Source organism: Canis lupus, chromosome 28 (assembly GCF_011100685.1).
Source record: "Canis lupus familiaris isolate Mischka breed German Shepherd chromosome 28, alternate assembly UU_Cfam_GSD_1.0, whole genome shotgun sequence".
Classification (NCBI taxonomy): domain Eukaryota; kingdom Metazoa; phylum Chordata; class Mammalia; order Carnivora; family Canidae; genus Canis; species Canis lupus.
Window position 1 is genome coordinate 33,185,154 of NC_049249.1, and position 25,854 is coordinate 33,211,007.

Consider the following 25,854-nt stretch of genomic DNA (forward strand, 5'->3'; position numbering starts at 1 on the left):
TTATATATATATTTCTGGCAAGAGTGGAACCACCACATGGAAATGTTTGGAGGTCAACACCATTATGGAATAATAAGGGAGCAGAAGAAATTCAGGATGGCCAGGGTATAGAGTATGCTTCGATTGAGCATCAGATCATAGTTCAGAATGGTGTCTCCCAATCTTTAGTGAGTGTGTATGTGTGGAGGTGTGGGGTAGGGTGTAGGCAAGAGCTCTTGAAAAGTATAGATTGCTGAGTTCCAACCAGAGAAGGTGCCGGACCCTTTTCCCCACCTCCCATAGCCCAGCACACAAGACCCAAAGCTGCTAGTTGGAGATCATTCCGAAGACCCATGAGAACACACCTCCGAGGCAGAACCTTGCATGAATCCCCACTCAGAGCAGATAAGGTAGACCTGACATTGGCCCAGACAGTGTCCAGGGATCATGGCAAACCTTGAGGGGCAGTTCTTTGTAACCTCATAATCCCAGGAGGGTCTCCTTCAACCCTAGAGGCCAACTTTAATTCTCAGACGTCTCCTAGCACAGACCGAGAGGTTCATTCTGCCCTCCGTACAAACAGCTTCCATTTACTCAGCCCACATTGGGTCCTTGCCTAACCTTGTGGCATGGGAGGGACGTAGTCATGTTGAAGACCTTGTTTCACCAGTGGAGGCTCCCAAACAGTATTTTGTTACTTTTCCAATTTAAATGAAATTAACTCCAATCCTCATGGCTCCAGTTTTAAGAATGCCCTTCTTTGCTTTCCAGGGACCTTCCTCCCAGGAATGCAGGGTCCATGTGTAGGCCAAGGGATCAGTCCTGTGATTGTCTCCTTCCTATATTTTATATCAGTTATCTGGACATGACCAGAATTGCACATGGTATCTAAAGCATCACCATTGCTGTCGTTGTGGTCATCATCATCATCATTATTATCATCACCGTCACATCTTGAGAACTGTTTAATGTACACAACTGCACGTATCCCCGGAACAATCCTGAGGGATCTGTGGTGTGGGATGATTGCCTCCATTTTACAGGTGCAGAAACTGAGATTTAGAGGTTATAGCTTGGTCAGGATGACACAGAAAGTGCGATCTCTTGCACACAACGAAGCTAGCTGCCCCTGGCAAAGAGATGTCAAGAACAAGAGCTGAGAATGTTTTGGGGTGAGGACACCAAGCTGGCAGGCTCTCTCTGCTGCAGAGCAGTGCCTTGCAGAGAAGGATATACCAACTACCAGATCTGTTCCAGATGAGCTAGCTGCCCTTAATTTCTCTGGGTCAGGGAGAAGGACCCATCCAAGGGGGTGGGCACAGGCTGCAGAGCTGGGAAGACAGAAGTCTCTTTGCCATCTTCAGGGCTCAGTCTAGAAATTCTAGAAAGTCAAGGAAGAAGGAAGCAGGTTTGACTCAGACTGGGGAGATGCTGAGGGCGGAGCTGAGGGCTACTTATGTGGGATCTCTTCCCTAGGATCCTGACAATGCCCTTGAATTATTCTTCCCCAAGACCTGGGTCGGGAAACTTGCTAAGCATTCTGAAAGCACTGATAGCTCAGTGTGGCCCTCAAGAGAGGTTTGCAGACCTGTCGTGGGAGGGCCTGCAAACGGGTGGGGGATGAAGTGTCCTCACTGCTCGGGGCCGCAGGGCTTTGGGTATGAGGAGCCAAGATGGGCTTCCCTTTGTGTGTCCTACTATGGTGCTGGGCATCCTGGTATATATTAAAAAAATGGAGATGAGCACATTTCCTGCCCTTGGGGAGAGGATGTGTGTGGGAGAGTGTGTGAGCATTTCACCTCCGGTGAGAGGTCACATAATGCACTCATCAGAGGAGCCCGTGAGGCACCAGCCCAGGAATCACCCAGGTGAGGGTCTGAGGACCAAATGGGGCACAGAGTGGGGGTTGGATGGAGGAAGGAGGCCTCTTTAGACTGGGATGGGCAGCCTGGCTCTGGGCTGGGGTGAGGCAGGACGTGGGGTGGAGGTGCTGGTGGGACCACGCTGGGGAGCTGGGGACCAGGAGCCAAGGCAGGAGCCGACGTTGAGTGACACAGCTGTTGAGAAGCCAGCAAGAGGTTTAATCTCTTTCAGTCTCACTCCCTTCATCTAAAAATGGGGCTCATAACATGTCCCTTCACACACAGTGGTCGCAGGCAGGGTGGGAGTTGTTTTCTTAGTTGAATTAGTTCTGGTCTTGGTTTTAGTCTCTTCCAGTGTGAATTTCCAAATGAGGGCCTGGGGGTGCGCAGTAAATATTTGTTAAGCTCTTGAAGAGGGGAGCAGGGGCTCTTGTGGCCTGCAGGACAGGCTGGTTATAGGGATCGAGGAGCCCTGCAGGCTCGTCTAGATGTGAAGTGACAGCCAGAGTGGATGGGGGTCAGTCAGAGGAGGAGAAGGTGGGCTGAACAGAAGTAGTGGGAGGGGGGTGGGAGGGGGAGAGGCCATTCTGGGCTCTGTTCTCATTATGCCAGAGGTTCCAGGGTGACTTTGGGTGAGTTCCTGAGTCAGTTTCCTTGACTAGAAAAGGCTCTTCCAACTCTGATATGTGCGTTTGGTGTTCAACTACCATTGACCCAGCCTGCTCCCTGCCAGGCCCTGTCACCCAGGCCACCACGTTGTGAGATAACTGCCCATTTTACAGATATGGAAACCAAGACCAGGGTGCAAGCCTGGCAGTCCACAAATGCAGTGCTGTGTCCTGCTCTATCATTTTTGGTGGTACTCCATGGTCATAACCCCACAACCAAGGGATGTCGCCGTGCCAGGTTACAACAGGAACCTCAGGGGCGACCACAGAGCCATGGTCCCAGTGCTAACTAGCTCCCAGCTTCTTGTTAACCATTAGCCTGGTGCCAAGAAGTCCATGTTAGCATGTTTACGAGAGGTGGAGTGCAGAGCACTCCTAGGGGCCTGTGAGCTGTGAGTCTTTCTGCATCAGAGGACAGTGGGCCAGGTGATCATTTCTGTCTCCTGCTCATTTCAGGATGTACTTGGTCCTGGAGAACTAAGATGAAGCTGGAAGTCAGGCCATTTGTCCCACAACAAAAGTCTCACATTTTTTCCCTCTCTTCCCCTTGGAATTCTTTCATCTTGGCTCAGAGGGATGTCTTTGGAAGGTGGGAGCTCAGACTCCCATCTCCTAGGGCTCCTTCTGTTGAGCTTTTAGGAAAATCCATTCCCATCGCTTTTTGACCTTCAGCTGTCCTCAGAATCCCAGACCCAGTTTCCAGCCTGGCCATGACACAGCCAACTAATATCCAAAAGGAACAATTGGTAGGGAAAAAATTTCTTGGTGCTTTAATTAAAAATCCATGTTTGGCATGTGTTCAGAGGCATATTTTTGCATCTTAAAATGTTCCTTTTTCCCTTTGTAGTTGGGCTTTGCTTATAAATAGAGCTGGCTCGGAGTCACATTAATTTAATTTTATCTGTGATCCAGATCAGCCTAGAATGCTATTAATTTGGAGTTGACTGCCAGCAGAAAACAGCATTCACTAATATCCACTTTTTAGCTAGGTAATCGTGTAGTAATTAGGATGCGTGTTGTACATAATCTTGATTTAAATAATCCTCGGTTAGTTTTTTGTCTACACAGATAAAAAAGCTATTTTGTCAGTATTTTGGAAGTAGGAAATCATCTTGATTATTTTAATCAAAATCAGCATTTGTGAATTGTGGCATTCTTTTAGGAACAATTAGTGTACAAGGCAGAGATTTGTCTCTCTGCCCTGTGTTGTAGATCTGTCTTGAATGCATTAAGATAGAGCAGAAGTGGCAGTCTTGAGGCCCCAAACACACACATCCTGGCCTCATCTCTAGGTCTTGGTGGCCTGAGGGTGAGCTTCGGAGGCAATCCCATGTGATCTCAAACTCCAGCTCTGTCACTCAGGAATGGGACCTTGGCAAGTACTTCTGTTTCCTCCTTTATCAATGGGGAGACTGATACCTGCCTTGGGATTAGTTATGGCATGTTGAGTTCCCTCCGTCCAGTGTCATTTCTTTATGCTTTATACGTTCTCTGTTGTTTATACGTTCTCTGTTGCATCTACTCAGCTCAAAAGCAGCCACAGACAATACGGAGATGAATGGGCATAGGTTCAGTCCACATGTCAGTTTGCCAAGCTCTGGCCTCCAGCAAGGCTTGGAATCAAATGGACACCATTCAGAATCCGGTCTGACACTCAGCTATCACGTGTGACCTGTGACAAAGTATGTAATATGTCCTTTTTTCCACATGAACCACGAGGTTAGAACAAGGATGAGATGAAGTACAGAGGAAAAGCTGTTAGCACAGAGCCTGGCACATAGCTCAATAAGTAGCCACTAATATTCTTACCATGATGGCCTGTGTCTCTTGAGCTTCACCCATGTCTTTCCTTTGATGTATAGAAGGTGACACAGGGGAAGTCACAGAGCTCTGGAAGCTCTATGGCTGGAGAGGTTGGTGCGGGAGTGTGGAACGCTGGGGACCACTCCCATGACCATCGCTCAGCTTGGCAGAGTTGGTGATCACTTGTAACATGTGTCCTTTGCAGTCTATTTGTTGCCACCATGTTTGTCACATTTTGGTGCTGGTGATCTTAAAACAGCCCCAGATGCAGTGAAGTGCTGTGTGGTGTCCCTAAGCATAACAAGGTTGTAATGTGCCTTGTGCTAGGTAAGTTTCATTCAGGCACAAGTTACAGGGCTGTTGGCTTGGCCGTGAGTTTAAAGTTAATGAATAAACAACACATATTAAATAATATGTCTTTAAACAGAAATACACATAAAACAAAATATGTATTTACTGATTTTTGAAAATATGCCCAGAGGCTCCTAGGGACCTAACTCTGTATTTCCCATAGGAGCAGGGGTTTAATATTTGCTAATTCAGTGTTTGTGGTGACTTTATCGACTATGAATACTACAGATAATGAGTATCTACTGGATTAGGTCATTGTATACCTTAGCAAGAATGATTCCAGTTGTATAATAAGAGTAGGAACCAGATGATGGTGTTTTGGGGATTGTATGGGAGGAGTAGAAATGTAGAGAGCAAATGTAGACATGTCCTTTGCAAAATTAAAGTGAGAAGGGCAAGAGAAGAGAGATTGTTTTACACATGGTACATGATCTGGAAATGATTGTCCATTGAATTGAGAGAGAAACCTGAAATTTAAGTTCCTTAATGGATCCTTTTGTTTTACATTAGCTGGACTCTTCCTGTCACTTTGGAGAATCTTTAAACTTAATTAAATCATTTAGTTTCTATCAAGAATTACCCTGAAGTGCATTACATGGAGTTGCCTTATTATGAGATGATATCTGGAGCTAGAACTTTGTGGCTCTCCATTTGAGACTTTTATTTGAATATCGTGTTTTTAAAACCTGTTCGGTTAGAGTTGCCAGATAAAACATCAGATGCCCAGTTAAATTCAAATTTCAGATAAACAACAAATATTTCCTTAGTGTAAGTATGGTCCATGTGTGACTTGCAGCATCTGGCAACTCTGTATGATGCCTTCATAAATTTGGTCTCTTTGTTTGGATTGGTGTCACTCTGGTGTCTGTGGAACTCCTATTTCAGGGGAGTAGAGGGATTTGGGATTTCACCTGCCCCTCTCCCTCAATAAATTCCAACCTGACACATAGTCCACCTTTTAAGTTAGACTATTGCAAATATATTAAAAATCCAGCTTGCCAAGCATAGATGATAAACTGACATTCAGAAAGAAACCTGATTTCATTGTCATTTCCATGGCATTTATTCCTGGTAGCACACAAAGGAATGAGGCATACTTGATTATGGTTCTGGAAACCTGCAGATCATCTAGCCTTTGCTCCTGGCCTGCTGTGTGACCTTGGGTAGGTCACTTCATTCTTCTGAGTCCTAGTCTCTGGAAGTCAAGACATTAAGTGGGGGTGGTTCCTAAGGCCCATTGCAGCCCCAAAGCCCAATGAAGCCTTGAAAAATAGGCAGATAGGATGGTCTTAATTTAAAAACTAGAATTTTCCCATCTGGAAGGGAACTGACTTGATCATGATCAAAAAAAAAAAAAAAAAAAAAAAAGATGCATTTTATTTGTTTCCTAAATGCTTAAAAACATGATTGACTGTAAGAAAGAAAAATCCCGAAACCCTTAAGGAAACATTACATTTTATGGTGTATCCTCTTTTCCATTGAGGAAACATTTGCAATCTGTTTGGGGTAGAGTAGTGTCTGAATCATTACTGCGACTCTGCACCAAAATCAAGAATTTTCTCCTGCTGGAGAGTGCCAGAAACAGATGCTGCTGCTTCTGGGGAGCTATGCAAATTGGTCCTGGCTCACAAACCTGTAGAGGCCAGCAAGGCTGAGGCCAGGGGCCACACACAGGAGTAATATGCATGGATGGTGACAGCAAAAACTTTCTGGTGCCCAGTGCTTCCTTTGTCTCCAGGCACTTGACACACTTTGTCTCTGATTCTGACTCTGGTGGCCAGCACACGGTAATCCACATGGCAGTGGCCTCATTTATTTCTCTCTTCTTGTCCGGAAGAGAGTTGGATTGGGGGACCAGGTTGGGGGAAGAATGCTTCATCTACTGAGGCTGGAGAAGAGAGATAAAATGCCTATTATCCTTATTCTAGGGATGACAAGGGTGAGGCTGGGAGAGGTTCCGAGGCTTTCTAGGTCTCCTGCATGCTTGCAGCATAGCTGGTGAGACCCAAGACTCTGGCTTCTGAACTGGGTTCCAAATGTGTCTCTAGCCTAGACGCAAGAAGGGAAGAATTCCAAAGATCTTTCTGATGTTGACACTTTGGTTCCCAGGAGCATAGAGATGAAGAGCTGTGAAGTCAAGAGCCTTTGCTTTGATTACGAGCTCCAGGAGGTGAAAGCCAATCTGTATTTCACACATAGATTGAATTTCTGGAAGCAGGCCCGGCAAACACTTCCATGCAGTGGACTCCCTGATTTAAGGTAGGAGGCTATAATTAAATATAACCATCCTTGAGAATCACAACAGAAATACCACATGCTAGTGAGTCTTTCCTGCTGTGCCTATCTCGGATCTTTAACTATAATGTGTGAGACATTTGCATGTATTTGCATGCATGCTTGATGTTTTGAAATGGTGCATCGCTTCAGGGATGGATTGTTTTGGTCCTGAGGACTTTAGTGGTACAAATGAAGCCAAGTTTTCCATTTGGAGGAGGCAATAAAACCCAAGAATAGAGATCCTGGGACCAGAATCTTAAGTTCAGATGGCACCTTAGATCCTTAGCCTCTCCTGGTGGGAAGCACCACCTTCTACTTGTAGGCAGGGCCTTTGCACCACTTGATCCCCTTGCTTGGGCTGTTTTCACCAGATTTGCTCCCAGGTTCATGAAGACATTTAGGGCTTGAGGAAGCGAAGAACCTGGCCTGAAGTGGGTGTGATCTCCAACTTGAGACACATTATCTCAATTTCCCCTTTTTTTCCTTAAGAGGGAGTGGACCTGGATAATCAGGGAACATAAGACTGATTTATTTCTGCAGCTGTGGAAAGCCAGGATCCAGAGAATGGATGATGAAGGAGGTAGGACTTGCCCAGAATGAGCTCCCAGCTGAGGAGGGATAAGAGGCAGGTGTCTCCCTAGGGAATAAAAAGGGGGGATCAAAGTTTGGCAAGAGAGTACTGAGTTTGAAATTCCCGCCCGCCCCCCCCCCCCCAAATATAATTGTGCAATTGTGAGAGTATAATTCCTCACTCTGAACTGTGAGAATTAGGCTGGATTCCTCTAATCAGGTATAAAGACTTGATTCAGTCAAAAGACTCGATTGTTGTGTAAACCTGCAAACCCGAAGTGTCAAATGGGTTTATATAAATGATCAAATTTATTCCAAAGCAATTATGCCTGATATAGTGGGGAATAGGAGACTGCTAAGGACTTCACAGGGAGCATCTCATTTCACTTTTACCACACTTTTGTGAGGCCCAGACTTACACTCATTTTCCAAGTGAGGAAATTAAGACTCAGAGGCTCAAGTAACTTGCCTGAGGTCACACAGCTAAGTAAGTAGTCAGTTTTGTTTGGTCTCAAAACTCAAGGCCTTTACCATTGTAATAAACCATCTGAAAAAGGAGAGACAAAAGGAGCTTGATTTGACAAAATATGTAGGACTCCGCCTAGGCAGACTTTGTAAGAATTACCATGATAACTAAGGGTGAAGATTTTACATTTGACTTCTAATTTTTAAATTTTATTTAAAAAAAAATAGTGCATCATGCCAAAGTGGGAAGGTTTCATCCATGTAGTGAATTCTCCAAATTATCATCTAGAGGTGGAATAGACCTGGGGAAATCATTTCATCCCACTAGGACTCCCCTTTCTATGGAGTATTTAAGGGGTATAGAACTCCAGGACTTTGAGAGTCCTCTTGTCCTGTGGATCTATTTCCAGCCCTTGAACAGCAAATTTTTCCTGGGAGGATAGCTATCCTTTCATTTTGCCTCTAGACAAAACTCCATAAGTGTAGGGTGTTCTTGAGCCTTGCTAGCGATGAATCTATAGTTGCCCCTAACCCACTGAGAACCCCAAGAGTCTAGCCCCTCTGGGACCCCAGAGGTGGGACTGGCTCAAGGACCCAGGAGGCCAACCCTAAAGTCACTCAGGAAAGTGTGGGCCGAACTGGCTCTTATGCCCAGGCTCTTGACCCTAGGTTTGTGGGGTTTTTGCAACAATTCACAAACACTAACTGGCACATGAGAAGAGGAAGCTGCCATTCCTGAGGTCCTACAGAATTGAGAGCTCATTATAAGGCACAGCGAGAATTATTTATGGCCTTGTCTTACTGAATCACTCTTGTGAAGTTGGAAGAATCAAGCACATCTTCCTACTGTCGAATCCTGAAAACCTTGACAATGGTTATCAGAGGCTTCTAGGCTTTCCTTTTTCAAGGTTAAGTTTCTTTATTTTAGGTGGGATGATGGGAGAGACAGGAGCATCCAGGAAGAAATGAAGGGGATGGTGGAGGGTCTGGAAGGCCAGATAACAAGTCAAAACAGACTGGGGGGGGGGGGGGGGGTTGGGCACAGTCATTCTCTGCAAGTACACAAAGGGATGCTGCTCCCAGGGAGGAACTGGTTAATTTCCTAATAACCATTAAAAAAGGCTGAACTAAAACTAATGAGTAGACCAGATGAGCCTTGAGCTACCTCTCAAGTCAGAAGTCCTATGACTTGCCATGTACAAATCCCCCTTCCTATTCTTTAATTACTCTGATCATTGTCTGCAGACTCTCTCCCTCCTGCCACATAGGGACCAAAATGGATCCCCATACTCTAATGTCTGATTAAAAAAAAAAATAGCCAGAGATACCATTATAACTGGCACAGGAGCTACAAGACAGCACAATTCAGCTCCTTCATTTCCCTAATAATGAATAAAATCACACCAGCAATTTCCCCTTGAATACATTTGTCAATCAAAGACCCAACACTTAGAGAGCTCCCCCCCAGAGTGTCCTCCAGGTACTATCTGTAAGCGAGAGGAGGCACACTTCTCAGCATCGTTATAACTGGAGCAAATAGGCTGAGGGCTTGTTTAATTTTTTAAAAGAGGGTTCTCCAGCTTTTGGCTGGTCTAATGAAAACTGGTCTGTGTCTACTTTGACTGAATCCTTTGCACAATGACACTGCCCTGTTCTATAATTTCTGCTAATTGCCACTTGAACAAAAGCCACATTGTATAGCTTCTGGACTGCTCTGTAGTCTCAGAGTAGAACCGGCCAGAATGTCTAAAGCAGTCTCATCGTGAAAGCTTCTTCCCCAGGACTGACTGTATTTATCTATATTGTGGTGGCTGAAAGCCGATTTTCAAACTGAGTCTGAGTATGTTCCATAGAAGAAAAATTTAAGCAGAGACCCTGAGTTGGAAATTCAAATATTTCCATGCTGATGACACCACCTTTTAATATTTTGGTAGAGTAGGAATAATTGTAACTTAATAAGTGAAGTCTTCAAGAATTTCTTTCTTTCTTTCTTATTTGGGAGTGGAGGGTATGTAGTTAGTGATTGAGTACGTCTGTGTAAGGAATTAATTAATTACTGTCATATGAATGTCATTCCTTCCTTCATTCGTTTCGTGTCTTTCTTTCTTTCTTTCTTTTTCTTTCTTTCTTTCTTTCTTCTTTCTTTCTTTTCTTCTTCTTTCTTTTCTTTTCTAACATAGGCTCTATACTCAATGCGGAACCCAAATGTGGGGCTTGAACTCACTGCTCTGAGATTAAGATCCAAGCTGGGGTCACGAGTCTGATGCTTAACCCATTGAGCCATGAAGGCACCCCAAGAATGTCTATTTTGAAATGAGCTCATTTGCTTTAGAAATTTAAGAGATTTCATTGGAGTTTGTAGTGTTCAGAGGTCATAGTGAGTAAAATGGTGAAGTTAGAGGGTTCTGGCATGAATTTTCTCTGTGACTTTGGGTTCTCACTGCCTTCATGAATGTTTTCTGGCTGTGAAGGGCCCTGTAATGAGCTTAGATGATTAGCCATGACCAGAGAACCTTTCGTGCATGGGGTCTTGAAAACAGAGGCATGAAATTGTAGGGTTGGGATAGAGGTCATTACGGTCCAGCCACTCAACCATCCATTTTAAAAACCTAATTTCAGTATCCTCAGACTCACTCAGAGATTGGCCACCTTTGAGGACCTGATAAAAACTATGAAAACTATTCCCAGTTTTCGGTATTTCACAGACACGTTAAAAAGTACCTTAGCTCCTCTATCACTCAATTTAAGAAAATCTAGCCTGGATAAATGTGGTTGATCTTCTGGTGACTGGGCTGGGTGAACTGCTATAGACTTTGTATTTCACAAAGCAATAACTGTAAAAAAAGAGAGAGAGAGAAGTTTTGAGATAGAGTTGCCAGTTTTTAATTTTGCTGGGTAAAGACATAAAAACAAGATCATCAACTCACCACTATTCCATAAAAGAAAAAAAATAAAAAATAAAGTAGTAAAGATACAATCTTGGCATCAAGGAGGATCCTTTAATTGAATAAATCTTTCTTTATTAGGAAAAGATTAAAATTTTCTATTTTAAAAAATTCACTCCAAATTTATCAAGCAATAGTCCTGGTGTTTGGCTACCATAGCTGTACGGATTTTGGCCATTTCTTTCTTTGGAAAACAGTATAGAAGCTACACAGGAGAGTTTTTGTTCAAGGAGCAACTGGCAGGCACAGTGGAACAGGGCAGGGGCACCATGTGAAGGATTTAACCAAAGCAGATTCAAATCCCTTGTGCAGCATCTTTACCCACCCTTTTCTTGGTGGCTGTGTACCTTTCCCTCACCACAGGCAGTGGAGGGAAATTTACTGTGTCCAAGACTGAATTTTGAGGTTGCTGTAGAATAATGGTGAGCTGAAACCCAACACCCACCCATTGTCCCTTGTTCTACCCTGGGCCATAGGAAACACATTTCATTCCTTTCCCTGTGACAGCCCTTCACAGACCTAAAGACAGCCAGTCTGTCCTTCCTTCCCTGAAGACAGCCAGTGTGTCTTTCCTCCCCACTCTTTTGCCCTTCACCATGGGAAACATTTCTAATCCTACCATAATTTCAAGGCAATTAATCATCCTGATGGTGGTACCCTGGCATTCAGTTCGATTTGTCTTAAAATGTATTGTACAGAACTGAACTCCGGACCTTGGAGAGACTCAGCTGTCTTAGAGGAGAGGAGAATTATTGCCTCCCCCTTTTGTTGGAATGTTGTTTTGTTTGCTTGTTTTTAAGTAAAAAAAGTCTTATTTTTCTGATTTTTAAACTCAAATTGAACTTGTGACTAAAGCCAGTAAAGTTTTTATTCTTACATGGCCCTTCTGTTGGTTGTCTCGTTTCACAAATGTGCTCATTTCATCTTTTTTCCCCCAATCCTGTTTCTGCCCTTACCACTCTCAATTATTGTCCAAATTGATCCCTTATGAGATAGGCATTACCCTCATTCAAAACCAGACAAAAACAGTACAGAAAACAAACCAAAACTATGTTCAATACATTTCATGAATATAAATGCAAAAATGCTTACAAAAGATTAGCAAACTGAATTTAGCCATACAAAAAAAGGCTAATACATCATGATCAAATGGGGTTCATACCAGGAATATAAGGCTAAGTTTAAAATTAAGAATCAACCAACATATGTGGTATAGGCAGGGTCCTGCGTTGGTCTTCTGGAGGAAGGTCTCACCAAATGAAATCTTACCATTTACAACGATGTGGATGGAGCTAGAGAGAATGTCAGTCAGAGAAAGACAAATACCATATAGTTTCATGCATATCTGGAATTTAAGAAACAAACAAATCAACATAGTGGGGAAAAGAGAGACAAACCAAAAAGCAGATTCCTAACTGTAGAGAGCAAACTAATGATTACTGGAGGGAGGTGGGTGGGGAGATGGCTTAAATAGGTGATGGGTATTAAGGAGGGCATTTGTGGTGAGCACTGGTATTGTATGTAAGTGATGAATCACTAAATTCTACACCTGAAATGAATATTCAACTGGAATTTATTTATTTGTTTTAAAGATTTTTTTTTTATTTACTCAAGAGAGACACACAGAGAGACAGAGACATAGGCAGAGGGAGAAGCAGGCTCCCTATAGGGAGCCTGTTATGGGACTAGATCCTTGGACCCAGGATTACATCCTGAGCTTAAGGCAGATGCTCATCTCCTGAGCCACCTAGGCATCCTTTAACCTGAATTTAAATAAAAACTTGGAAAAAAATAAAAAATAAAAATCAACCACAGTAAGTCACCATTTGGCAGCATAAAGTAGAAAAGCCATATGATAATTTCAGTTTATGTGGAAAAAATGTTTGTAGTCAACACACATTTATGATTAAAAACAACAACAACAACCCCAAAACTAACTAGAGACAGAAGGAAATGTCTTCAATTTGTTAAAAGATATCTATGAAAAACCTATACTGTATATCATACATAATGGTAAAAGACTAGCTACTTTTCCTGTAAGATTAGGAAAAAACGAGGATGTTTGCTCTCACCTCTTCTATTCAGCATTGTAATGGAAGTCTTGGCCTGTACAATAAGACAAGAAAAAGAAATAAGAAGCATCAGTGTATAAAGGAGGAAGTAAAACTATCATTATTAACATGATTGTTATGCAGAGAATCCTAAGAAATTGACAAAAAAAAAATCTACTAAAATTCATGGTAAAATGTAGGCACAGGTCACTGTGAAAAAATCAATAGTATTTTTATACACTAATGAACAATTGAAAAATTAAATTAAAATACCCTTTCCATGACATAAAAACACTAAATACTTAGGGGCAAATATGAAATACATATCTTTACTGAAAACCTTAGAATGTTACTGATGAAATAAGGAAACTAAATAAATGAAGAGCTATACCATGCTCATGGATAAGAAAAGCCAATATTGTTTTGATTTCAGTTATCTCCCAAATAAATCTGTTGATTCAATGGAATAGCAGTCAAAAATCTCACAGCCTTTTTTTTTTTTTTGGTAGAAATTGACAAGCCAAAAATAATTTAAAAAGAAAGTTTATTTATTAAACTTTGAACTTATTTCATTTTAAGACTTACTGTAAGCCTATAGTAAAAAAGTAGCTATCCTATCAGCATAAATATAGAAATATAGATCAGTGGAACAGAAGAGAGAATCCAGAAATATACCCAAATATCTATGGGCAAGTGACATTTGACAAAGATGCCAGAAAACTTTAGTAGGGTAAGGATAGTCTTTTTCAACAAATGGTGTTGCAAAACTTGATATCCTTGTGGGAAAAAAAAATGAACTTTGCTCCTGACTCATACAACAAATATGAAGATGGATCATGGACCTAAATGTAAGGGTTAAAACTCCAAAACTTTTAGAAAAAAAATATGAGAAGATCTTTGTGATTTGAGAGTAGGCAAAGTTTCTTAGGCCACAAAAAAGACAAACCTTTAACAAAAAAATTGGTAAAATGAACCTCATTAACATTTAAAACCTCTGTTCTTTGAAAGATGCCATTAAGAAAATGAGTAGACAAGTCCTAGACAGAAAATATTTGCAATATATATATATATATATATATATATATATATATATACTTAGAAAAGGTCTTGTATTTAAAATAGACAAAGAACTCCTATAGCTCAATAATGAGAAGACAAACAGCTTCATTTCTTTAAAGATTTTATTTATTTACTTATTTCTTTGAGAGAGGGAGAAAGAATGAGCATGATTTGGGGGAATGGCAGAGGGAGAAGGACAAGCAGACTCACTGCTAAGCTGGGAGCCTGACGTGGGAATCCATCCCAGGACACTGAGATCATGACCTGAGCTGAAGTTAGATGCTTAACCTACTAGGCCACCCAGGCACCCCTTAAAACATTTGAAAAGATATTTGACAAAAGAAGATGTAGGAACAGTCAATAAGTGCATGAGAGAATTTCAGAATCAGTGGTCGCCAGATAAATGCAAATTAAAATCGTGAGGTAGCCTACTCATCCACGAGGGTGGCTAAAATTAAAAAAGCCGACAATATTAAGTATTGGTGAGATTCTGGAAGCAACTGGAACTCTCACACATTCCTTGGTGGGAGTGAAAGAAACGGAACGATCACTTTATAAAACATCTTGGAAGTTTCTTCACAAAGGTTAACGTACCTTATCATATGACCCCAAATTCCACACCCAGGTGTTTATGCAAAAGGAATGAAAACATTTCTTGTGTTCAAGAAGACATGTACAAGAATATTCATAGAAGCTTTATTCGTAATAGCCTCGAATATCCGTCAACAGTGAATGGACGTACCAACTGTGCTGTTTCACCCGGAAGACTACATGCAGCAGTAAAAAGAAATGACCTACAGATACATGCGACACGGATGATGCTGATCAAAAGATGCCAGACACGAAGGAGAACCCAATATATGATTCCATTTACATGAGCTTGTGGAATAGGAAGAACCAATCTATAGTGAATGACAGCAGAGCAAGTTGCTGCCTGGGGCTGGGGCTGGGGCTGGGGCTGGGGCTTGGAGTGGGGACCAACTGCAAAGGGATAGGAGGAAACTCTTTGGGGTCATGAAAATGTTCCACATTCTGATTTTCATGGTGGTTATTCAGGTGTGTACACGTATCGAATTCTTTCAACGGTTTACTTAATATGGGTTGTTTCATGCTTTGTGAATTATCCCTCAATCAACAGACAAAACCCCCTGTGTCTCCTGTATCCCATGTCATCCGGGCTCTCATTCTAAGAGGGAGTACTAAGTGGTTAACCCTCAGTCCCTCAGTATGAGACTTAAAGGACCTCAATGTGCAGCATTTCTGGAACATTCTCCGGCACGCGGACACTGCTGTTCTTGTCAGGGTGAGCCCGCTGCTCAGCCTGCCTGGGGCAGTCCCAGTTTACTGTAGCTGTCTCTGCCTTCATAGTCACAGTGCTGGTTCACACTTCTGACGATTGCTGGTTTAGATGCTAAGTTATTTGGCTGCCGGCCTATCCCGGCCTCTCACTTAAGGTGCTGTGGGAGATCCAGCCTTTAGGAGTGTGCTCATGAGCCCGGGGGCTGCCACCACCTTCTCCTGGATGCCCTGCTGCAGGTATTGGGGCCTGGGGTTCCCTCCTGCCAGCCAGTACTTCACAGATGCTGCCCACGTGCTGGGCACCCTCGTGCTGAGTGCTCGGTGTGGCCTGGTAGCCTTCAGAACTCAAACTAGTCCCCGGAGGGAGGCACCCCTCAGTACATAACACTGCCTTTATTCACACAGAGATGCACTTGATCTGGGGCAATCGTAAGATTTTTTTTTTTTTTTTTTTAAGCAAAATAAGCCAAGCCAGCGTTAGGCACTGGTGATGTCATCATGACCTCTGGGCATAACTCCTCAGCATCAGCTCCAATCAATACGGCCTTCGGGTCAGGAGTTCAGCAATTCTGTTTGCTGGTTGAGGGGCCCAGGCAGGGGAGGAGGATGGGTTTGGGGCCACGAGAGACATGATTCATTCTCCTGCTACAGTGAGAAATGGAGATTTTTAAAAAAGATTTTATCTATCATCTATCATCTATCTGTCTAAGAGAGAGAGAGAGAGAGCAGGAGTAGAAGAGGCAGAGGGAGAGGGAGAGAGAGAACCCCAAGCAGACTCTGTGAGGAGCAGGGACCCCTATCAGGGGCTCGATCCCAGGACCCTGACTGAGATCATGACCGGAGCTGAAATCAGAAGTCAAACGCTCCACGGACTGAGCCACTGCAGCGCCCCTCTTTCTTTAATTTTTTTAAAAAGATTTTATTCATTTATTCATGAGAATACACAGAGGAGAGAGAGAGAGAGAGGCAGAGACACAGGCGGAGGGAGAAGCAGGCTCCATGCAGAGAGCCTGACATGGGACTCGATCCCAGGTCTCCAGGATCACACCCTGGTCTGAAGGCAGCGCTAAACCACTGAGCCACCTGGGCTGCCCTTTCTTAAAAATTTAAAAAAATATTTTTGCTTTACTTTGTTTATTTTGTCCCCATGTATGTTTGCCTTTTCCTACTAAGGCTACCACTTGTCTTCCTGCCCCGTCTGAATCCCCATCCATCACGAGTGGGCCGTGCACTGAAATGCCCACAGCGCCCCAGGCAGGAGACCTCGGTCACAACACCCCAACGGCATTTTCATTGCCTCTGCCCCCTCGTCTCAGGAGGATAAGTTTTCCCTTGGGATGGAAACCCTGTGTCTGTGAAGAGAGGAAAGGGGATTTGATGCCCTATTGGCCTAGTTCCTTTGTGCAGGGCCTGTTGGCATGGTGGTCAGATAGGCACCCACAGCAGCGACCCCAGCCCAGTGGCCCTGCCGGGGTCTCCTCCAGTGGGTGTCAGCATGAGTGTGGATCTTAGAGGGTCCAGGGCTCTGGGTGCCTGATGTGAAAGCTGCCCTCTCTTCACTCATGTCTCTGATTTCCTGATCAGGCAAGGATCAAGGATCAGTTTGTGATGACTTGTGTCTAACACCTGGTTAACAGTCCTTAACACCATTTGGTTGTTTGGTTGGGTTTTTTTTTTTTTTTCAAGATTTTATTTATTTACTCATGAGAGACACAGAGAGAGGCAGAGACACAGGCAGAGGTTGAAGCAGGCTCCATGCAGGGAGCCTGACGTGGGACTCGATCCCGGGTCTCCAGGATCATACCCTGAGCCAAAGGCAGCCACTCAACCCCTGAACTACCCAGGTGCCCTTGTTGGTTTTGTTTTTAAACAAAGGGAGCGGGCTCCACATCAGAGCCCTCCTCAGGGATGCCCCTCTGGCTCGCAGTTTTAGTTTCCATTTTCTAGCTAACAACAATTAATAAAGCCACTTTTCAAAAACAATAAAGAATTTTTTTTATAATTATGAAAACTTTTATTGTGTATAAATTTGGGAAAATATAGAAAACTAGACAAGGTATAATTACGTTTTATCCCTCCACTGTAATATTTTCATGCCTTTCTTTTTTTTAATATCAAAATTGAATCATGTTCTTTTTATCTTTCTCTGTTCTTTCCCATGAATATAATAACCTACCTATTGCTATGTTGTTGTAAGTGCTGTGTAAATAGAATATTAGAGGTTTCTTTTTTTATTATAAAATAAAGTGTAAAAAGGTAAAACAAGAATACAAGAAATAAAAGCAATGCAATTTCTTAGGGAATGTCACTGTTAAGATTTTAACATATTTCTTTTTACTTTTTGTTCTTATAAGTATTTGTAATAAGTGCATGTAATTAAAAAAATTGAATCATGCAATTTTACAGGAACAGTTTTCATAGTTGCCTGGTATTTTACTCTATCCTGCCTTTTTTGTATCTGTAGCACATGTTACCAAACCATTTTATTCTTGTGGCTTGTTTTTTTTTTTTTTTTTTTTTTTGATGTTTGTGTATATATGTGGTGTATATATGTTTCACTAAACAATGTGGCAAAGAATTTTTAGAATTTTAGATTGTTTGGTTGAGTTAGAGACCTCAAAAGAGTCATTAATTCAGGGGATGAGCATTTTTAAGGTTCTTATATGCATCCCTCAGTTGTTTTCTTAAAGAAGTGTTTTAATTATCTTCCCACAAGCAAAGTATAAAAGTTTATCACACCCTCTTCAGCACACAGAGCTGTTGTTTATGAGATTTTTAAAAACTAATCTGATAGGCAAAGAGTCATATTTTTGGTTTTTCAATTTGCATTCTTAAATTCCTGCTGTGAGTACCCTTGTCCCTTATGTTTGTACAGTTCCTTTTTTTTTTTTTTTCTCATTTATGCAGATGCTATGGGTCCTGGATGGGCTTATCAGGTCAGGAGGCTAGGGTTCATCTCAGGATTTGGTAGAAAAGTGAAATTTTAGGAAAGTCCCTTAAGTTGCATGGAGCTGCCTTTGGCGTCACCACATTTTACGTCTCCAGCAGGTGGCCCTGACCTTAGTCTGTTCACCCAGAGTCTCCAAAACCAGACAGTTCAGACCATTCTTCTTTTGTACCCTAAGACACACAGGAGAAGTGAGAACAAGAGGTGAGTGAACAAAAGAGACGGGTAAGTAGACTCATGAAGATTTATTAAAACAAACAATCCTCCCCCTTGCTGTAATAAAAAAAAATTAATATCCCAGGACACATTAGGGTTGGTAAGGATTCACCCTAAACCCCAGAATATTCTAAGGTGACAGAGCTGGATTGGAAAGTGCATAGACAGACCTGGATGAGGATCCTGACACTACCCCCCATCAAGCTGTGCACACCTGGACAGGTTATTTGAACTCATGCTCTGCATCTGCAAAATAGGCTAATGATCCTTTCCTCTCAGGACTTTGGGTGATTACATCAAATACTGTTCATTTAATGGATAAAAAAGTCAAGGTTGGCACATGCAGGCCTTCAGTGAACAAGAGCTTTAAAAAACATTCCAGATTGAGGATACTGTATTCTGAATTTTCAGAAAAAAAGAAAAAAAAGTACTTTTGGTAGTTTGAGGTAAATATCTTTATTGTATTTCAATACTTGAACAAGTTGGTGAGATGATAGTAGGATTTTATATTCTCAGGAGCTTTCAATCTTCCCATCATTGATGAAAGCATGCATTTCAGCATTTGCTTAAAATCTGCTGGAATTTTCAGGAGATGATTGATTTATCCCTACTGAGAATAACAGCATTTTTTGGGTTTTCTTGAAAATCCAGAATAATTTATTTTTCTAAAATTTTGTCTTTTTAATCACTCAGCAGATCAAAGTTGTAGCATTAGGTTGCTTTTATTACTGGTTGGGTTTCATTAAGTGAAAGGATGGTGTTTGCTGCTTGCTAAGTGCTTCTTCACCCCCCCCTCCCAACTTCCTGGGAACTCACTGAAATCAGGATAACAAAAGGAGCATTTGGTAATGCCACTGAAGGTCAAGGCAAGATGCATCAGAATACTCAAGAGAAGAGGTAGGAGAAGGCCATCCCAACAGTGTTAAGATCTGGTTGTATGATAGGTGTGCCAACCATGGCCTCCAAGAGAGCCCCTTCCTCCCTCTGTGGGGTCTCCTTCTTTCCCATCCAGAATAAAAACAGATAGTGATGGGTGAGGGCCAACACGAGTATATAGGGGAGGCTGGAAAGAAGGGGGTGGGGTCCAGGGAGAGGAGAGGTGGGGACAAGAAGAGTCTCCTAGAGGAAGGGGTTTAGTTTCTAGTGACTATGTGTGTGTGTTGGAAGGGGCGCTGTGACAGAATAGCTGTGTCCCCTGAAAAGGTCACTAGTGGAAGGAAACCGGGGAGCTTGTGTCAACTCTGCACCTGCCTGGGGTACGGTGTGGGTGGAAGATCTGGCTGGAAGTATAGGCAAGGGCAGCTCTGCAGCACCAGAAAGGAGTGGTAAGTGGGGTTTGGGTGTGGAGGATTCCCTGAATTCATTCAGTTGATATTTTCTGGGCGCCTGCTGTATGCCAAGCCCTGTGTTGTAGGCTGGGGGTGTAGGAAGCAGGACCTGGTGTGGGGCACAGAGACACAAATCCAGCACAGTGAGATGGAAGCTGCCAGAGGAAGCCCACAGAGTGGAGAGTGTCAGTGCCAGGGGTCAGGAGGGGCTGCAGAGAAGCCAAGATCAGCTCAGTGAGTCTTTGAGGATGAACTGGCAGTTCCCAAGCAGATGCGGGGCATGGAACACCCTTCATCCTCTTATTTTTCAGAGCCTAATGGATGACAAAAATGGCTCTGGAAACAGATGGGGTTGGGTTGAAATCTGGGCAGGCTCTGTGACAAATTGTGTGACCTCGGACAGCTGACAACTCTCTGAGACTTTCCTCACCTGTAAATTGGAGGAATAATACCCCCTACCTTGTAGGGTTGTTTCAAAGACTGTGTGGAAACCAAGCGCATGCGTGGCCCACTGTAATAATTATATTGGTTTTAAATAATATAATACGAATATGATCAATGGAACAGTTGTGTCTCTGATTCAGCCACAAGCCAGGCAAGCCATTTCCATTCTTTGGATCTGATTCCTCAGCTGTAAGATGGGCGCATTGGACCAAATGGCCGCCAAGCTTCCTTCCAGCTTGAGCATCCAATGAGGTATTGCTTTGCATTATTAATTGTCTTCTCCTGTAGAATCTTCCTCTTCTAGATGTACTTTGAGCCTTTGCTGTGCCTGGAAGAGTGCCTTGCTCATAGTTGTAGCTCAGTGAGTAAGAGCTGAGTAATTATCACCAACTTGCTGTTTGCTTGAATACCACGGGATCACAAGCAGGGTTCTTATTTGAGGGTTTCTTAAGACATACATGAGACGTGAGCTCTTCCAACAGAATGACTGTCCGTGTTCTATACATGACTGAAAAGGGTATGTGGCTTTGACCTTGAAGAGTCCATGGATATCTAACTATATTCTCAGGGCAGATGCAGGCAAAATGCTTGTTTCTGGTGCCCAGAACTGCATGTTGATGGAAAGAAGATCAGAAATGGTACTTTCTTGGAGATGCCAGTTGGTTCTGGGTGAGGGGCCACAAGGCATACTGTGGGGAGTAGCTGGCACCCCATCTCTCTCTACTGTGCAGGGTGGCAATTCCTGGCTCCTTGACTATTGTCTCAGTTCATTTATCTGCCTTTTTAGTTCAATGTGTGAGTATTTCAGGCTATAAAAAACTATCCTATGGTTCATGGGCTTTGCCAATCTAAACTTCTGTGTTCTTGGCCACGTCCTTTCCTTTGGGGGGAAGGGAAGGGAAGGAAGGGGGGAAGGGAAGGGGGGAAGGGGAAGGGAAGGGAAGGGACGGGAAGGAAGGGAAGGGAAGGGAGGGAAGGGAAGGAAACGGGACAGCGAAGAAGGAAGAGAAGCGAAGCAGAAGGAAGAGAAGAGAAGAGATAAGAAGCTCCGGGCTACGGACTGTCGTTAAGTTAAGGGCATTGCCGTTCCTGTCACTTTCCTTTCTTCCTTTCCTTTCCTGTCCTTGCTTTCTTTCCTTTTCTTTCCTTTCCTTTCCTTCCTCTTTTTTTCTTTTCTTTTCTAATTGTAGTTCCAGTATAGTTAACATACAGTGTTATATTAGTTTTGGGTGTGCAGTATCAAGATCCAACACTCCCATACATCACCCGCGCTCATCACACTAAGCGTACTCTTAATCCTCATCACTTGTTTCACCCCTCACGCCCCCTCGAATCCTCAGTCTGTTCTCTAAGGTGAAGAGCTTGTTTCCTGGTTGGTCTCTTTTTTTCTTTGTTCGTTTGTTTTGTTCCATAAATGCCACAGATGAGTGAGATCCACATACTTTGCAGACCCTCCTTCAAGAGACACAGAGCACCGGGGTGCCCTCTCTTTGAATGTTCTGAGTCACCAACATGACTTCCACTATGTTTGTAGGCGGATGGAAATTGCATTCTACTAATGAGTGTTCTTGGACTTTATTAAAATGGGTGCCACTTTCCCCTTTAACAGGCATGGAAAATGGCCCTAAATTTGAATCCGTTCTCACGAGGAAGCTAGTATCAGGATTGAAAATGAAACAAACATATTTTTTCCCCTTATTGCAGCGTTTCCATTTTGATCTTGAAGATTTCTGAGGGTCCTGTTCCTCCTTCCCTCTTCGCCACTGCATTTACCGTGCAATGCGGCAATAGGGTTTTTCTCCCTTGCAATAAGGGTGGTTGCCCTGTCATCTCCTGTTGTCTGCGGGGCTCCAGGGCATCCTCCATGTCCCTAAATAGGCTGAGTTGAACAACTCTGCAGTGGGTGAGAAAATACTCTGCTATTCACAGGATGCGGTTTTGCATTAAATGGCTCCCGCATAATCCCCCGTGGAAGCAAGAATAGGATGCATTTCTACCTGCTGGCGGCCACCTCCACAGAGTCACAGCATCGTGCTCACCTGGATTTCGGGTTATGCGGATACCAGGTCCGTTGGCTTTAATGAAAGGAGGAGGGAGAAACCCACCAAAATCCCTAAAACCTTTTCGACATCTGTAATGTCCCATTTCTGCCAACCAGAATCTCACGCCAGTGATTTGCTCAACAGCTGGGTGATGACATGCTTTTTGGGTGCGATATATACACTAGGCCATTAGTCTGCAAGCAGCGGTTGTCAGCTTTGTTCCCATTTAGAGTAATTTTCTCACTAATATGGCATATTCTTCAGGGATAAAATGCATTTTCCAGCCAGATATTCCCCCTAATAGTGAAGTTGGTTTAATGATCAGATTTCAGCCCAGGGAAGGTAAGCCTGCGATTGCTGCTGGTTGTATACCGAAGCTACCAAAACCGAAAAGGCTTATTTTAAAACACATTCACATGAACAGGCAAAAACCTCTCCTTTCCAGATTAATGAAGCTCATTTGAGGGCAAACTTAGACATGAATTTAAGAGCTAAGTAAGGTACTTAGAACCTGTCGGGGCAAAGCACACATAGGTATATATATTTGAACTGTAATGATGGCTGGTGGGGTTTTAATAGGGGCGGTGATAACTGCCGAGCCACAGAAAGGCAGGTGTCTGGAGGCCAACCCTCCCTCGAATGACAACACACGATTTTCACCCCCTTCCACGTAGAGGCCTTGAATATTCAAATCAATTAGACAATTAATTCCCACCCTGCGAACCTGCATGTCAAGCCTCAGCCTGTGGCCAATTTCTTTGGTTGAATTATAACCCCCCTGAAAAGCAGCGGTTCCTAATGGGAAAGCTGACGGAGTCTTAAGTACATGTGGCGAGTGGAGCGGCTATAATTAACTCTGCTTTGGATCCCCCCTCCCCCATTAATATTTTAAAGATTTTTAATTAAAATAATTACATGAATTTATGAAAAATACTCAAGCACCTAAAGTATTTCTACGGTGCCCCGGTCTCAGGGGCACCTTCCTGGTGTCACTTGGGTGTGGATTTCCACCCTGTTATCACCCTGGGCCGGGCTGGGCCAGCTGGGGGGAAGGATTTATTCCCGAAGCCCAGGACTTCTCCCTTTTACCTTTGTGATCGTGGTGTGAGGAGCCGCATGCCCACAACTGAGCCTTCTTGGCTTGGCAACATGGATGTTTCTTTATTTCTCTCTTGCTTTGTTCTTCCTTTCCTTTTACTCCCCACTGTTTATTCTCCTGAGACAAAAGCCCTTCCTTCTCCCTTCTTCACTTTGTTTACGGAACTGCTAAGGGCAGTATAGTGTATAGTGAAGGATGAGGGGGGTGATGGCAACGAACTTTCTCTGCAAAAGGCCAGATGGGAAATATTTCAAGCTTTGCTCCTCAGCTCTGCCGTGTTAGCACAAAAGCAGACAGGGACCATACATAAATGAACAAGCGTGGCTGTCTCCCAATAAAACTTTATTTAGGGACATGAAAATTTGAATTTTCGTGTAATTTTTACATGTCATGAAACATTCTGCTTTTAATTTTTTCCCAACTATTAATTTACTCATATCGAAACTATTGGTACCTAACCAGCCATTACAAAACAAACAGCAGGCAGGGATTTGGCCCTCGGGGCATAGTTTGCCTATTCACGGTGGCTCTCCACCCGGGTACAGACTGCTTGGCTGTTGTGGCTGTTGCAAGGTCCAAGCTGCGTGACTGTGGCCCAGTGGTTAGCCCTCTCTGTGCCTCTGCCTTGTTGTGTAGAGCATGAAGATGGTGGTGATGGTATTCTCCTTGGAGTCTGGTTGTGACGACTCAAAGTGATGATAGCAACCACAGGGCTCACCGAGGGACATCTCATACTGGCTCTGGCCTTAATTTGCTCTGCGATCTTGAACAAATGACCAGACTTTTCTAGACCTCAGATCCCTCATTTATCACAACAAACAAAAACTTAAAACACCTGGGCTTGGGCCATCCAGGGGCCACGTCTGGCCCCTGGGGTGAGTGCTGCATTTATTGGCATCAGGGTGGTGGCCCCTGGTGGGCTTTGCTTCTTGGCACGTTCAGGTTTTGCAACCGTTGAGAGAATATGCCCTAACACAGAACATTGAGTGGTGAGCTGACACATCTTGGGCACTCCTTGGAAGAAAGGATTGGGCCCTTTTGTTTTTGTGACTGGCCCTGATGTTGAGCATTTCTAGGTATTCTGATGGCTTTCGCTGTCCTCGTCAGCCCTGTGTTTTACCCCATGAAATCAACTGGGAGAGGCTAAGACTGACCTCAGATCACTCAGGAATTTGAGCCAAGGTCATCCTGACTCCAGAGGCCAAACTTGAGTCATTCTCCTTATGATTGCTGCCATGTCTATATATCATCTGTACTACCGTCTACTTAATATTTTAAAAATAGTCTCACTATTTGCACTTAGGCTCCTTTTAGAAAAATTTCCTTTAGAACCAAATTTATTTTGTAGCGCAGACATGATGTGCTATTTATATCTTAGCTAATAAACATTTTTTTAAAAAGTAAATGAGTTTATAATGTGGACCATTGAAAATCATCTTAAGGATGGTTGGTTATCTTAAGGGTGTCTGCTCTTCAGAAAACATTGCATTAGGCTCTGTGTTCGCAGCTAAATGTGGTCAGAGCCTTGGCATCCAGCCAGTCCTTTGGATGGCCCAGCCCTTCCTATGGCCTTGGCAACCATCTCCAACTCCCACTGGGCTCCATGTTGGGACTAGCACTTGTTAGAGGACTTCCTCTATCTCCTCCCCAGCTTCCCACAAAGCCACCTTCTGCAGCTGCCAAGTAGACTAGCTCCCTGGTCACCAGACTGGACTCTAGAGCTCATCTTCTAGAGCCATCCTTCCTGTCACCACTGCTCCCCACCCCACAGGGATGTTCTTGACATCTTCTTCTCCTGCTTCTTCTTCTTCTGATGCTCTCGACTTCCGAGTGCCTAGGAAAATGTCCATTTTTGGTCCCATCTACTTAACAGCTCAGCGCCATGGAAAGAATCCCAGGCTCCCTGAGATCTGCATTCTGATCCCGAATGGGCCTCTTGCCAGCTATGTGGTCTCACTCAGAAAGCCTGACTCCCTGTAAGCTTCGATCCGCCTGCCTGTAAGATGCGGGTAGTAGGACAATGTTTTTCAGGAGGTACAAGGGAAAGGTCTTGAGCCTGGTAAGTAAGAAGAAGGACTGTGTCTCCATAAAGAGCAGAGGCTCTGGAGGCTGACCTGCGATCCAACCCCACTCCCCATCACTACCACTGCCTCCTGGCGATGTAACTGGGCAAGCTAGAATGTCGAAGATGGCCTGCCAGCGGAATACAGGTTCCCCGGCACCACCTCTGTGTGCTTCCTTCCCCGCACAGCATTGCTTTGTCTAAGTATGGCCCACCTTTGGATATATCCACAAATACGAGTCTTCTCCAGGAACCCGGGAGATGTCCAAGCGACCAAGTTGAGCCACTGTGGCTGCTGGCCCGCCTCAACCTGTCTGAGAAAGCCAGCGGGTATCCCCTACCCGGGCCAGGCCCCAGCCCAGTGCTACCATTGACTTGTACTTGAAT

At 43.7% G+C, this 25,854-nt stretch overlaps 1 long non-coding RNA gene across 2 annotated transcripts in view; it reads left to right on the plus strand.

Moving 5' to 3' along the window:
- The window catches only part of LOC111093029, an 87,859-nt gene that overhangs the window by 57,050 nt on the left and 4,955 nt on the right, over window positions 1–25,854 (plus strand). Inside the window, exons 3-5 of one of the 2 annotated variants that reach the window (XR_005380721.1) lie at window positions 6,773–6,922; window positions 18,375–18,480; window positions 20,405–20,516. This is a non-coding gene — a long non-coding RNA (uncharacterized LOC111093029). The remainder of the gene's footprint in view (window positions 1–6,772; window positions 6,923–18,374; window positions 18,481–20,404; window positions 20,517–25,854) is intronic. The other variant, XR_005380722.1, reaches the window with a different exon arrangement.